Source organism: Struthio camelus, chromosome 9 (assembly GCF_040807025.1).
Source record: "Struthio camelus isolate bStrCam1 chromosome 9, bStrCam1.hap1, whole genome shotgun sequence".
In the NCBI taxonomy this organism is placed as follows: domain Eukaryota; kingdom Metazoa; phylum Chordata; class Aves; order Struthioniformes; family Struthionidae; genus Struthio; species Struthio camelus.
Genome location: NC_090950.1, coordinates 22,289,304 through 22,301,649, shown reverse-complemented (window position 1 = coordinate 22,301,649; position 12,346 = coordinate 22,289,304). Strand labels below are relative to the sequence as shown.

Below are 12,346 nucleotides of genomic sequence, written 5' to 3'. Positions count from 1 at the left end.
ACCCCTCCAACAAAGGAAGTGGAATTTTGGCAGGACTGCTGGCCAGGAAGGTGGATGGTCTCAGTTCCCCTCTTGAACCTTGGCAACTAAATTCCACTTACAGTTAGGATGTCACAGCAGGCAGAAAATGCATGAATTTAAGAGTAGGAATGCACGTAATTCAGGCAGCCATTTGTAATTAGTCAGACCACAGCTGTTTGTAATGCTTCTGAACACATTTTGAAGGAAAGAAAAATATCAGAGATGGATCTAAACAAAAATCATATGAAGTGCAATATGAATTTACTAAGCATTACTACCCTTCAGTGATAAGACGGTAATGAATTGATAATTGGTTGTCTGAAGAGAAGAACTGATTTTCCAGGAAGACAGAAGTATAGTATATCTAATTCAACCTCTAATTCAGCCAGCCTCCCGCAAACACCTAATATGCTGCTTTTGGGGGTGTAATTAGAAGAGCGCAAAAGTTGTAGGGAGAATAAGGAACTGGAATAAGAGAGAGAACAGCCAGTGGGGACAAATCCGTTTGGAAGGAAATTACTGTAGTTTTTCAAGGCTTTGTCTTGAGACAGGTTTAATTTAATTATTTCATTAAAGGCAGAAGAAGGGGGAGCATGGTAAGGAAATTTGTTGATGATTTGTTGGCACATCTGGTTGTATCAGCTAATCCCTTCGTCTTTTCTGGAAGATAGCGCTTAAAAAGGTCAGGTAGCTGTCTCTCAGTGTTTCTAGGTTTCAGATGGGCAGTAGATGTTTCAGAAGGCAGCCAACAGAGGCAGAGAACAGATGCAGCAGTTTGCGCAGAAGGGCGTCAGAAGGCAAGAAGGCACCTTCATTTCTAGTAATACTGTGTTTCCTCAGGTATGGTCATGACACAGTGCAGAGCACATTCCCCAGTAGCTGTTGGAGTTGCTGTATCAGCTGTGCCTGAGGCTTCGACCCACACAGACCCTCTGACAGCAGATGCAGCTCTACAGGTCTCAAGCTGCAGGGAGTGTTTGGGGCCTCTCCATGAGGCCTGGGCTGACACTCAGCTCTCCTGCAGGTGTGCTGTTGTTGATGAGTTGTGTCGCCAGGTAAAGGAGTTACAGGAGGAAGTCAGTAGGCTGTGTAGCATCCGAGAAAACAAGCAAGAGATAAACAGTGTATTCTTGGAGACTGTGCAGCTCCAGGAGTCCCCACCCCCCACAGTAGTGGAGTTGCCAGTGAAACTCTGTGCTGTGTGAAACAGTACGTCATAACACTGTAGAAGAAGGCTGGAAACTGGTCACTTCTTGTAGAAGGAGAAAAGCTCTTTCTCCTCCTGAAGACTTGCCTTTGAGGAACAGCTTTAGTGCCCTCCAGGATGAGGAGGAGCTGGGCATGGCTTCAAGAAGCAGAAGCAACTGGCCCGACAGACCCCATGCCATGAACACCCAGAAGAAGTGGTGAGTGATTGTTGTGGGTGACTCCCTGCTGCAGGGAACAAAGGCACCTCTCTGCCGACCTGACCTCTTGTCCAGAGAGGTTTGCTGCCTGCCAGGGGCTCAAATACGAGATGTCATGGAAAGACTGCCAAGGCTTGTCCGTGCCTTGGACTGTTACCCTCTGCTGCTCTTCCATGTGGGCACTAATGACACCAAGAGCAAATTGGAAACGATCAAACAGGATTTCAGAGCCCTGGGGATGGTGGTCAAGGGTCTGGGAGCCCAGGTCATTTTCTCCTCAGTCCTGCCAGTGAGGGGGAAGGATGGGAGGAGGAGCAGACGAGTTTTCCAAGCTAACAGCTGGCTTCACCGCTGGTATTGGCAACAGGGTTTTGGTTTCTCTGACCATAGGACCCTGTCTGAAGATTGACAACTGATGGAGAGAGATGGGATCCACCTCACTAAGCAGGCCATGCGTGTCTGCCAACAGGCTGGCCAGCCTGGTAAGCAGGGCTTTAAACTAGGAAAGATGGGGAAAGGGGAGCGTTACAGAGACAGGGTAGTCAGCAAAATGCCACTCAAGTTGGGATGCCTGCAGCAGATGCATGTAGCCAGGGAAGTGTGCATGGGAGATGACTATGGAGAATCCTCTTGCACCCCTCCTGAGAAACCCGCATGCTCGATGGGCCCTCTGTGCACCAATATACGCAGCACGGGGAATAAACAGGAGGTATTAGAGATCTGTGTTATCTCATTGCAATTATAGACACATGGTGGGATAGCTCACATGACTGGGATGCTGTCATGGATGGCTATGTGCTTTTTAGGAAAGACAGACCAGGAAGGTAAGGTGGTGAAGTTGCTCTTTATGTGAGGGAGCAACTGGAATGTATGGAGCTCTGCCTAGGGGTGGATGAAGAGTGGGTTGAGAGCTTATAGGTAAGGATTAAAGGGCAGGCTAACATGGGTGACACTGTTGTGGGGGTTTACTACAGGCCACCTGATCAGGAAGAGGAAGCTGATGAGGCCTTCTACAGACAGCTGGAAGTAGCTTCACGATCACAGGCCCTGGTTCTCATGAGGGACTTCAACCACCCTGACATCTGTTGGCAAGACAGCACAGCTAGGCACAAACAGTCAAAGAGGTTCCTGCAGAGCATTGATGATAACTTTTTGACAAAGGTGGTGGAGATGCCAACGAGGAGAGGTGTGCTGCTGGACCTTGTACTAACAAACAAAGAAGGTCTGGTTGAAGATGTGAAGGTTGGGGGCAGTCTTGGCTGCAGTGACCATGAGATGGTGGAGTTCAGGATCCTACGAGGGGGTAGCAGGGCAACAACTAGGATCACAACCCTGGACTTCAGGAGAGCTAACTTTGGCCTCCTCAGGGACTTACTTGGAGGAATCCCTTGGGTTAGGGCCCTAGAAGGAAGAGGGTTCCAAGAGAGCTGGTTAATATTCAAGCATCGTTTCCTCCAAGCTCAAGATCGGTGCATCCCTATGAGTAAGAAGTCCAGCAAAGCAGGCAGGAGACCTGCACAGATGAGCAAGTTGCTCCTGGCAAAACTCCAACAGAAGAAGGAAGCCTACAGAATGTGGAAAAGGGGACAGGCCACTTGGGAGGAATACAGGGACGTTGTCAGAGCGTGCAGGGATGCGACAAGGAAGGCTAAGGCCCAGTTGGAATTAAATCTGGCAAGGGATGTCAAGGACAACAAGAAGGGCTTCTTCAAATACATCAATAGCAAGAGGAAGACTAGGGAAAATGTGGGCCCTCTGCTGAATGGGGCGGGTGCCCTGGTAACAAAGGATATAGAGAAGGCAGACTTATTGAATGCCGCCTTTGCTTCAGTCTTTACTGCTAAGGCCAGTCCTCAGGAATTCCAGGCCCTGGGGACAAGAGAGGAAGGCTCCCTTGGTGGAGGAGGATTGGGTTAGAGATCTTTTGTCCAAACTTGACATCCACAAATCCATGGGCCCCGATGGGATGCACCCACGAGTGCTGAGGGAGCTGGCGGATGTTATTGCTAGGCCACTCTCCACCATCTTGGAAAGGTCCTGGAGATCAGGAGAGGTGCCTGAGGACTGCAAGAAAGCCAATGTCACCCCAGTCTTCAAAAAAGGCAAGAAGGAGGATCCAGGAAACTACAGGCCTGTCAGCCTTCCCTCCATCCCTGGAAAGGGGATGGAACAGCTCCTCCTGGAGGTCATCACTAAGCATCTGGAGGACAAGAAGGTGATCAGGAGTAGTCAGCATGGATTCACCAAAGGGAAATCATGCTTGACCAATCTGATAGCCTTCTCTGATGGAATGACTGGCTGGGTAGATGAGGGCAGAACAGTGGATGTTGTCTCCTTGGACTTCAGCAAGGCTTCTGACACATCCCATCACATCCTCATAGGTAAGCTCAGGAAGTGTGGGTTGGATGAGTGGACAGTGAGGTGGATGGAGAACTGGCTGGATGGCAGAGCTCGGCAGGTTGTGATCAGTCGTTCAGAGTCTAGTTGGAGGCCTGTAGCTAGCCGTGTCCCTCAGGGTTCAGTACTGGGTCCACTCTTGTTCAGTTTTTTTCATCAGTGACCTGGACAGAGTGCACCCTCAGCAAGTTTGCTGATGATACTAAACTGGGAGGAGAGGCTGATACACCAGAAGGCTGTGCTGCCATTCAGAGGGACCTGGGCAGGCTGGAGAGTTGGGCAGAGAGGAACCTCATGAAGTTCAACAAAGGCAAGTGCAGGGTTTTACATCTAGGGAGGGTTAACCCCATGCAGCAGTACAGGTTGAGGGTTGACCTGCTGGAAAGCAGCTCTTCAGAGACCTGGGAGTGCTGGTGGACAACAAGTTAAGCATGAGCCAGCAATGTGCCCTTGTGGCCAAGAAGGCCAATGGTATCCTGGGGTGCACTAGGAAGAGTGTTGCCAGCAGGTCGAGGGAGGTGATCCTCCCCCTCTTCTCAGCCCTGGTGAGGCCACATCCAGAGTACTGTGTCCAGGTCTGGGCTCCCCAGGACAAGAGAGACATGGTGCTCCTGGAGCGAGTCCAGTGGAGGGCTGCGAAGAGGAGCATCTCTCCTATGAAGAAAGACTGCAAGAGCTGGGCCTGTTCAGCCTGGAGAAGAGAAAACTGAGGGGGGATCTCATCAATGTATACAAATATCTAAAGGGAGGGTGTCAAGAGGATGGAGCCAGACTATTTTCAGTGGTGCCCAGCGACAGGACAAGAGGCAACGGGCACAAACTGAAACACAGGAAGTTCGGTCTGAACATGAGGGAAAACTTCTTGGCTGAGAGTGACTAAGCACTGGAAGAGGTTGCCCAGAGAGGCTGTGGGGTCGTCTTCTCTGGAGATATTCAAAACCTGCCGGGATGCGATCCTGGGAAATATGCTCTAGGTGACCCTGCTGGAGCAGGGGGGTTGGACTAGGTGATCTCCAGAGGTCCCTTCCAACCTCAACCATTCTGTGATTCAAGTATTATTAAGGACTCTTGAGAGCTGGGTTGGTAGAGACTGCTTTTGGAATTGCTGAGTTTGTGTACCAGCCTCTGGTAGTCAGCCCTCTTTGTGGAACGTATCAATTGCCTTCACGCTTCCTGGTGAGGATACTTTACAGTGGCTTTTCTTCTGCTTTTCCTAGTACTCTCCACTGGAGGGCAGGATCCCACTTGTTAAATGCCTGAATATAGTCCTGTTAATCATTCTGATTTGAGTTGTGGATGAGCTGAAAGCCTGTGTAGCTGAATTTTACCATCATACATCTAAAAATTACATACCGTGCTGTTTCACAACTTCAAAACATAAATACGTTCTGTCAGAATATTTTACTACATCATGCCAAAACACGTGCTAACATGAATATTAACTTCTCTTTCTATTAGATCTAAAATGCTTTCTCTAGTGATAGAGATTTCATGGTGCCTCTTGTATGTCACTCTAACAGCTGTATGAAATCTTCCCCTGGCTGATACGCCATCTCCCTGGTCCTCATAAGAAAGCGTTGTCCAGCTATGATGTCCTGAGCTCTTTTGCAAGGAGAGAGATCAGAAGGCATAAGAAGAGAGGGATACCAGATGAACTGCAGGATTTCATTGACTTTTACCTGACTGAAATGGAGAAAGTAAGTGTTTATTCTGCCTGATCGTACGTTCATTGGAGTATAAGGTCAAATCGACCATCAAATCATCTAGTCTGACCCACCATCACAATCTTCTATCACTCCTTCTACCTTCACTGACTCACCCTTTCCTTCTCTTCTTCTCTGCAGCAGGCCATACTCCTCCTCCTATTTTGCTTGATGCTGGGAAGAAGAAGAAGAAGGGGGAAGACTGAAGGTTATAAGGCAAGACTGGTTCAGAGAGCGAGAGGAGATGTCCAAGGTGGGGGTATCTATTCTTGCTGCCACTGAGATGGGGGTAGTGACTACTGCTCCTGAATGGCAGTGCTTCCCTGCTGGGAAAGCAGGTGCCTCCTGCACTGTGATCATGGGTTGATCACAGCAATAGAGGGCAGTGCAGGCTTTCAGGCTACAAGTACCCAGCCAGCTCCTAGCGTAGCCAAAATAGGTCGGCTCTCCTGGACTGTTGCCTGCCTTGTTTACTCCCTTGAGTTGGCTCTGCTGCTGTGCTCAATCCCACTACATAGACATGCAGCCGTGGAAGAATTTCTATTAGCCATTGCTGTCAGATAACCAGCCCTTAAGTCCTTTAACATGTGTCTTATCCCTGTTTTGTAGTGCTTGATTGTTTTATTACAGTATTGCTTTGTGAGGAACAAAAGCAAACACCATGTGGAACTCTAAGTGTATTGCCAGTGTAAAAATGTCATTATTGTCCAAGCTGGTAATTCTATCAAAGAATCAAATCAAGTCTCCTTGGCAAGATCAGTTTTCTGCATCACAATAAATAGCATTAACTTGTATTTCTATCCAGTAATTCTTTATTAACTGATTCCCATATCAGATGCTGTGTTATTTATGATATGTGATATCCCAGGGTGGATATCAGCCTAACTGCCTTCTAGTTCCTTGGAACTTCTTCCTTTAAAGTTTTTGATATTGGCTTAAGAGTAACACTTGTGGTCTTCTGAAATCTTTAACTCCTTCTGAAATCTCTAACTGCTATTCCAAGATTTATGAAACATGAACATAAGTTGACCAGAAATTATTTCAGCCACCTCTTCTGGGACCCCGCTGGGTGGAAATTATCCAAGTTTGTTTATTAAAAAAATGGAACTGTCTGGAAAGGGCAGCATAAAAAGTTTAGATTATATTACAATAGGAAAAAACATTGTCCTTCCCACTTTACAATGCTCCACTGGCAAAAGAAATTTTCAAGACCCTTGCGCGTAACCTTCCTAAATTTATACAATGGCTTCCCCAAAAACTTAAAAAGATTTTTTCATAGTTTCAGCATATACATACATACCCTCACACTTTTAACTGAAAGCATTGCAATAACAATATTGTTCCCCAGACCAGCTGTATGTGAGTCACTATGGCCTTGTAGTGGATCAGGAATCTGAAGACCACGGGTTAAAAACTATTACTACAGCTCAGTGTTCATTATCTGTTCACTGTATTGCTTGACAGAACAGCTAAGTGATGGAAATATGACTTGAGGCATGAAGCATGACATGCCTGTGCACATCTTCAGAGGAAGATGTGCACTTATTTATGAAATGTTCCAAATGTACTGCTGTTTTCACAGTTAAGCTGACAGTCCTTTTCTGTGAAGAACATGTGATTTAGCTTCATTATTAAAGGTAGAGTAAGCATACCTTGTCCATCTGTGAAATGGTAGCTTTTTTATTGATAATCCTCTTTAGTTTTTAGTATTCTTTATCAGTGTGTCTGTTTTGTACTGTAGGCAGAACACACTGCATTTTGAAACCAGTGATAAAATCATATTGACTCTTATTCAGGTTATCCTAACTTTTATGTTTAAATCTCTGCTTCTTCCTATCATTTGCAGTCCAAAGATGAACCCAGGTCTACATATGATGACAACAATATGGTTTATTCTATAAATGACCTTTTTCTTGGGTGGATCAGAGACAAGTAGTACTACTTTGAACTGGGGATTGCTCTATATGGTGACAAATAGACAGACATTCAAATCCAGACATTCAAGGTGAGAGGAAGTGGATAAGCAATTGCAACAGAGATACTTGTGATATGAACAGCCCAGTCATAGCATTTTCATGCATCAGAAATTATTTCTAGACTCTGATATAGGGTTTGTGGCACACAGACCTTTTTGTACTGGTGGGTCTGTGCTGGACAACATCAGTAGCTTTAAATTCTCTGTATGCAAGCTTTTGCAGGAGGCATAGGCATAAGACAGTTCCCAGAAAGAGTTACCCCTGGGAGTAGGGGTATGTACTGGGGGCTAGGGCTGATTGAGCGCACAAGGGTTGAGGCCTTTGTTTGGGGATATGGAGGACTGTGGTTGATGGAGTCAGAGGCCTGGAGTTAGTGTTTGGGAAGCTAGAGGATTCATCCATGCAATGCTGGAAGGAACAGTGGCCACTGCTGCAGCCAGTGGTGAGCTGGTGATGGTACTTGAAGAAACTGAGTTTCATTCCGTCTTAGATAGCAATAAACACAACTAATGGCTGAAAGTAATCAACTACAACCAGAAACTGATGTGTGATGACAGGACTGTCACTCTTTGGAAATCTACTTCAATTCAGCTTTGTATTGGCTGAATACCAGTGATGGAAGCTCCAGGGAGTCCTCCCCTTCTTTGTGCTCTGTAGGTCAGGGAAGAAATAAAGATGATCAGCTAAAAGTTGATTGGCAGCTTCTTATTTTTGACCGTCAGTCTATTTATGAGCCCAAGGTATCCGGGTTCCCATTTAATCAGTTAGTTACTCTGTGATGTATTTGAGTTTATTGCAACAGAAATGATTCTATTTGGGAGGGAAATTGAATGGTTTATCTGTCATGTCTGTGTATATTCAAGTAGATTATGTTTAAGTCTAGCTTTTAAATAAACGTCAGTCACTTTCTTAGAACACTAAATAAAAATCAAAGAGAGAATTATCTCTTGTGCAGGGTAACAGAAATCCCACTGTTAGATGGCAGAATATGTGCAAATACCCAGAGGAGAACAGGATTTTATCTGGAAGAAAGAGATGAAGATAAGAGAAAATTGCTCAACATGTACCTCAACATGCTCAACATGCTCAACATGTCAAACAAGAAGGTCTACATAGTCTTGTGTTATTGCACGTTTATTAACACCTGTTGTAATTAAGGTTATGAAAGTGCTGGCTCACCTACATAGCTTTATTTATAATACCTTGCACATACTTGGGAAAGCAGGGTGTGTGCAGAATGATCCATCCCTAGCTTCTTGAGTCATACATTGCATCCAGCTCTCATTATGAACAGCTACCAGTGATTCTGTCCTCCACTGATTTCTATCTTATTGAATCTGTTTATACTTTTGCCTGCGTGACACCCAGTGACAATGTTACACAATTCCCTTACGTACCATTTTGAAAAGTTCTGCCTATTTATTTAAATCTGTTGCCTGATCATTGAATTGGGTTGTCTCTCTGACACAACTGGAACAGAGTTGTGTATTTACACTTTTGCAGTGACTGATCGCTTCTAACTATACTGGATCCCCAAGTAGCTGTGTGTTTGATTTTGCAAGCTAACTATTCAAAGAACAAAATTTACTTCGCCTAAAAACTTTTCTGGACATGCATTTTAAATTTGATAAGGTGCTTAAATCTCTGTTGTTAGGGCCTAGCTTAACCTGGTTTTGTGAAGAACAGCTAGCAGTCCCTAACCAGGCTTCGTGTGAATGAGCACAAGCACAAACCCTGGTCAGTGCAGAATGAGCAATAGGAAGGCTTTGCTGCATCTTAGTATTTCTTTAAAGGGCCTCTAACTTGGAGAAAGATTATATCATTTGTTAGAAAGTCTAAGGCATTTTTATTGTGTGTGTGCTGCATGCATTTTTATACTTCAGTTAATACTTCCAACACCTCTGTGCTGTAAATAATTTAAATTGTGCTGTTCTTGATCAAAAGGCAGGCACCAAGAATCAGATCCATTTTTTACAGGGATTTGGACGTTGCTCTAGTTGGCATTACTTCACTTAACAGATGTCCTGCATAAGATCCATTTCCTTTTAATAGGAATTAGGTTTTTAAGGCCCAAATTCATCTGGCTTAAATTCCACATAATTATGAGTGAGGTGGTTCTAGCTGGCTCTAGGTAACCAAAGGCAACCTCTCAAACGAAAATACAAAGATAAATGAGTTGACTGTTGCATTTAAGCATTAACAGGGCAATGCTTAAAGACATTTACAATTTTAAGCGACAGGTGTCTTACCTTAAACTACAAGCAAATAATTTCAGACCCAGAAGTAGAGCTCCCAAGTGCTTAAGTCATCAGAGCACCACGCTGCCTTTGCTTTCTTTATAACAGTTATTTATATTTTGACATTAATTTTGCTACTGTCCTAGTAGTTCCAAAAGGAACATATCTATGAAAATGACAATATTGAAAATACTTGATATATGTTTCCATCTGAAATTGTGAATATTTTTCCACAGAGAGAGTGCAGAAGGAGCTGCATGCTGTTCAGGTCCTGCCCAGTTAATCTGCTACGAGGATTGGAGAAGGCTGCCCTACACAAATGCTGTGGTTCATGAGATTCAGCGCTTTAGCAGCATTATCTCAGTTGGCATGCCTAGAGCGTGCATGAGGAACACAACATTGCTGGGCTTTCCCCTCAAAAAGGTACAGAAACAGTTTCTCAGTCATCATAGACCTTTCCTGCATCAGTACAGCAAGGTGCAGATTCAAATATATTTGTGCGTTTCGGTTTGTCCCCTTACGAGGGGTTGGATACTTCTAGGTCAGAGTCTGAATGGGAAAGAGGACAAGAAACCATTTGCCAAGCTGAGATGGGTGACACAGCTCTTAGGAGAGGGTTGTCAGTAGTGAAAGATGCCACTGGCTGGAAGAGGCAGTTTTAGCAACTGTTTCTACAAACCAATGAGGACAAAACCTTAGAGACTGATAGTGGAGGATCCTGTGACTGATTTTGCACTGATAAAGCATGGGAAAGATTTCTGACTGGATTTCTATCTCCAGGAAGCCTGTAAAAGATTTGTCTAGGGAAAAGCATGAAAGTTTTCAACTTGCTTTTGTTGAAGAGACTAAATCACAGAAGCTTCTAATATTAGAAATGAAAGTGGGTTTAGAGTCATGCTGCTAGTTTCTCTTGGCATGGCCACTTCCACTCTCAGGCTTGGACTGACATTTTGAATTAAAAAGACTTAATGCTCCTCATAATTCCTCACTTTCTGCCAGTGTCATCATACAAAACACCAAACACTGAAAGTGAGCAGAGATTAACACTGGTCTCACCTTTTGGTTTCTGGCTGCTGGAAGAATATTGACAGCCAGAACTGAGTTAGTGGGTATTTTTTCTGTCAGGGCAGCATTGTTCTTCCAAATATTGCTTCTTCTTTGTATGATCCAGAGCAGTGGGAAACACCGCGACAGTTCAACCCTGGTCATTTCTTGGATAAGGATGGAAACTTTGTGAGCCAATAAGCCTTTTTACCATTCTCAATAGGTAAATAGACTGACAGCACAAATGTTAATGGATTGCATTGGGACTGTAGAATTAAGATATCTGTTAAAAACCTATTGACTGTTTATTTTAAACCTCCTTTGTGGAAAACAGTGATAAAATCAACACAATAATTTTCAGCAGTATTTCCCAGTCCAACTGTAAACATCTGTTCTTCTGAGCAAACAATAGCATGAAAAACCAGAGACATACTGAATAATGTATACATCTAACTTGTCCTATTTTTGGAAGAAAATTCTGCTAATGATTATGGTTATTGATTTTGGGGCATATGTTTCAATCCCAGGCTTACATTTGGAAAGCATTTGAAAGCAGCTGTGCTGATGCTTCATGCATATGAAACTGGAGCATGACATCTCTCAGGAAGAACGTGTCCTTATCCTTCATTTACATGATTGAATGAATCGCTTTAAAGTTCTCAGTCAGATAAATATGAGATTTTTGAGGTAATTGAAGTGAAACAGAGCAGAAGGGGCACGTTTATCTATGGAGAGTAGATAGGGTTTTTAAAGGTAGAATTACAGGAAGTTTTGTGTCATTGATTGCATTAAGTTCAAAAGAAATTCCAGACTCAGCAAAAGTACCTTTGCTTTGTGGTGAGAACGGATGAGATTCCTTTTGAGGTCAGGGTGATCTGTGCAAATAGAAAACTCCTGGGTGCTCACTGTCTCTCCCCCCTCTCCTTTCTGCAGGGCACCGTGTGTGCTTGGGGGAGCATCTAGCAAGGACTGAGCTCTTCATTTGCTTTGCCAACCTGCTGCGGGCATTCACCTTCCAGCTCCCTGAGGGAGTGGCAAAAATCAACACAGAGCCCATTTTGGGGGGTATGTTGCAACCCCACCCATACAGGGTTTGTGCCGTTCCACGCTAGGCTGCAGCATGTCACAGACCACCTATTAAGCAATACTATTTACTCTTATGGATTCAAGACGGATATTCATAAAGCTTTTTTTTCTGGCTCAGATATTAATTTCTGTCTATCCCAGGACTGCTCCAAAAGTCACCTTTGTCTACATCAGATGATTTTGTTCAGACCTTGTTACCTACTCTTGAAGATGATCTCTTTTTTTCTTATAATTGTTCTTTTGGTCTGCAGCACAACATTGCTCTTAGCTGTGAAGGCACCATGTGGTTGCTGGCTGGCCTGGCAGAATTAGAACCATCTGGTGAACAGATGCTGATAAAATTGGCTGGCAGACTTCACAAATGAATTCATTAGCTCTGAGTGATCCTATTGTCAAAAGCAATGGTGTTTGGAAAAGCATGTCTGCAAAATTCTGCCTCTATATTACTGTCATAACTTGTAACATTTCAATTTTAT

At 44.2% G+C, this 12,346-nt stretch overlaps 1 pseudogene; it reads left to right on the top strand.

The window, feature by feature from the left end:
* The window catches only part of LOC104148835 (cytochrome P450 2J2-like), an 18,834-nt pseudogene extending 6,488 nt beyond the window's left edge, over positions 1–12,346 (top strand).